This window comes from Arachis ipaensis, chromosome B04, assembly GCF_000816755.2.
Source record: "Arachis ipaensis cultivar K30076 chromosome B04, Araip1.1, whole genome shotgun sequence".
In the NCBI taxonomy this organism is placed as follows: Eukaryota; Viridiplantae; Streptophyta; class Magnoliopsida; order Fabales; family Fabaceae; genus Arachis; species Arachis ipaensis.
The window spans coordinates 129,265,391-129,268,850 of NC_029788.2; positions in this window are offsets into that span (position 1 = coordinate 129,265,391).

Here is a 3,460-nt window from a genome sequence, read left to right on the forward strand (position 1 = left end):
ATAACTTACTCCTTTTTTGTGGGTGCCAGTTTTATTTGCATCAAAATTATGCCTTTAACAATGACGAAGAAGAAAAAATCAAATTTTGCAGAAATTTGAAATGAACAATAAAACTTAAATGACTTGAATAAAAGGGAAATCAAATTACAGAAAAAAAAAGTGTTTGGAAAAATAAATAGCAAATTAAAAGGTAAAGACGGGAAAGGATAAAAGTTGCTGAATTTAAAGAAAAGGAAAGGACATTGCAAGGAAGATAAATTGCATGAAAAGAAAGTTGTAGGGAATTTAAATGAAAAGTAAAGACATGGAAGGAACCCTTCGAAGAAAAAGACTCTTGACTGATTCAGAAAGTCGTTGGGATGTGAGTGAGTGTGAGTGTTTTCTCCGAAAAGATTCACACCTTTGTTCCTTCGAGCTTTCACTCATTTATAGAAGTCATCGACCAATCAAATTCAAATATAACTTCCACGTGCATTGATCCTTGAATAACCGTTTCCGCTATTTGAGTCTGTAACTTCCGCCAACTATCTTCACTTAGTAACTTCCTTCGATTGCTTCACACTCTCTCGATGAGTCCTAATCGATCTGAATTCTCAATTCTCTTCTTCATCGATTGACCATCTTCAAGGAATCCAATACAGTTATTCTCCACCTCGAAGTTCACAACTTGTTTATCTTTTCCGACTAACAAATTGTACTGCTGACCTCTTTTTTGACAGACTATGTCGAGTCTGCCTCTTCGATTTTCACACTTAAGTCAATCGACTAATTGAGAGTACATAACGGAGTACCTAATTGGCTCCAATCCAAAGTTAATTGTAACATGTATTTGGAGGTTGATCGAAATATTATTTTGACACTTGGCAATGATCGAAGTCTAAACTTGTCGAACGTTGGCTTGTCAAAGAATTCGATAACATCTTGATCGATATTATTCTTGTCGAAAATATTATTTTTCGATACAACATATAGTAGCTAAAATATAGATTTAACTCTTAAAATCTTTCGATATTACAATTTTAAATAAGTCTAACGATTTTATAAAATTTTTACTAAGTCTAACGATTTTACGATTTAAATCTTATTAAAATTTTACGTTTTACATACTTAATTTATTTTTTTAATTTTCTATAAAATCTCAATTTTTTCTAGTTTGGTTGTTATGATCTTAACAGTTGACATCCATACCAAAATGAAGTATGACAATTCTAACCTTACAAGATAACGGTGGCAAACTCCAAAAATATGTGGTAATTATGGATTTATCTTCATGGAGTGAATTTATTGTAAGTAAATAGATAGAGAGATTCATGAAAACTCAAGTGACAAAGGTTATGAAAACGGTTATGAAAATTCTGGAAATGTTTACTCAAGCATCAAGGCTAAAGGTGAATATCCATAAATATAAGGTTCAATGTTCTAAAAATGTTTCAGTGAGAAGAAAAGAAATATTGTTAGAGGTCTCTAGTATCCGATTTTACCAAGACCCGAAAAGATATTTGGGAGTTAATATTAGTTATGAGAGGGCTTCTAGGCGAGAAGAAAAGAGGTGTTATTAGGAGTCTCGAATATTCGATTTTGCCAAGACCTAGAAAGATATTTGGGAGTTAATATTGGTCATAACAGGACTTCTAGAAAGATGGCGCAGGAAGTCATTGACAAGATTCGTTCAGAGAAAGCTTGCTAGTTGAAAATGGTGCTTGCTGAATAAGGCGAGTAGACTTTGTCTCGTGAATGCGGTTATGGCTTCTATTCCAGTAGTTTACAATATGCAAGTTTTCCTTCTTTCGAATTATGCGTGTGACAAGATTGATTCTTTGATGCGTCAGCTCTTATGGAAGAGTCAAGTGAATAGGAGAGAGTTGCCTTTGGTCAAGTGAATGTTGCTATAACTTCTAAAAAGGTAGGTGGCTTGGGTGTTAGACATACTTTCTATGCGAACATGACATTGCTTGGTAAGTTGGTTTGGGATTGTTTGAATAATAGGGACAAGTTGTGGGTGCAGGTTCTAACTCACAAATACCTCCGGAACTCCAAGGACATGGGCATCATTCGATGTCACAACGCCTCAACTACTTGGAGGAATATTCTAAAGGCTTACGATATCTTAAAAGAAGGATTTTGATGGAGTGTGGAAAATATGCAACAATCGATTTGGTATGATGAGTGGAGTCCTCTTAGCAAACTTTGTGAGCTTACGTCTTATGTCTACAAATCTAAATAAAATAAATTTTTCTCTTACTGGTTTGTGGAGCAATGGTACTTGGGAGGGAGATAAGCTTGCAAGCCAATTTCTTATGAAGTCAAACAGTTTTTGCACAACCTTGGGCCTCCGCTAATGTCAGAATCGGAGCCTGGATGGATCTGGTGGCCTGTATCGCTAAAAGCCTATAGTATCATTGACTCCTGAAGAAGAAAGTGAATTCGATTGAAAATAGAAAATGTGGGTGAATTTAGCGCTCTAATTTGTCAGAGAAGATAAAGATGATGATGTGGCTGAGTTTACAAAATTCCTTTTCAACAAATGTCTTCTGGTTCAAGTGTCATTTAACTTATTCGAGCAGATGTTCGAGATTCAATGCTGATTTGAAAACAATGGAGCATTGTCTTAGGGACTGTGTGAAATCAAGAGACATTTGACAAATGTTAGATCATTTGCTTATTGATTCATTTGAAGGTATCCCTTTGGAGTTTTGGATTCGGAATGAAGGTCATGTCGGGCAATGAGGCAATTGTAGGGGCAGGTCTTTGATGGGTATGGAGGCATCGTTGTAATGAAATTTTCAACAATAGCGATCAGTGATCAAACTACAAGGTTGTTGCTATGACTTGAATAACTGGTAATGATTTAAGAAAGTCTATCAGTGCCAGTTGTATAACTTTCAAGGATCAAATGAGGTGGGAATCTCCAACAGATAACACTTTTAAAGTTAATTGTGATGTGAGTCTGTTTTCTGATTGGAACCTTGCAGGAATTGGTTGTGTCATTAGAGATTCTAATAGACGTTGGATTTTGGGTTGTTTTAGTAACTGTCTTCCAGGGCTTATCGCCAGATGTGAATTTTTTGTTGTTTAGAGGGATTTAGTTTTAGTTTGGAATTGTGTTTTGAGAGATATTGTGTGCGAAACTGATTGTCTTGACATTTTGCACCTTTTAAACAATCTGGCAAATAGGCTTAATTGTGATGTTGATATTCTTCAAAAGATCCAGGAGCTTCTGTCAAGATTTTGGGTTGTAGATTTTGAATAGATGACCCGTAAAGCTAACGTTGTGGTGGATTGGCTGGCGAGATATGCAGTCAAGACCAATCCAATTTATGTTATTTGGTCGGACTCTTGTGATGAGCTTTAGCATCTTATGCTTGTGGATGTAGAATAAATGACTATTTTTTTTTTGTTTAGTCACCAAAAATAAATAAAAAGATAGATAATGTTTTCATTATATATATTAAGGGTTGTT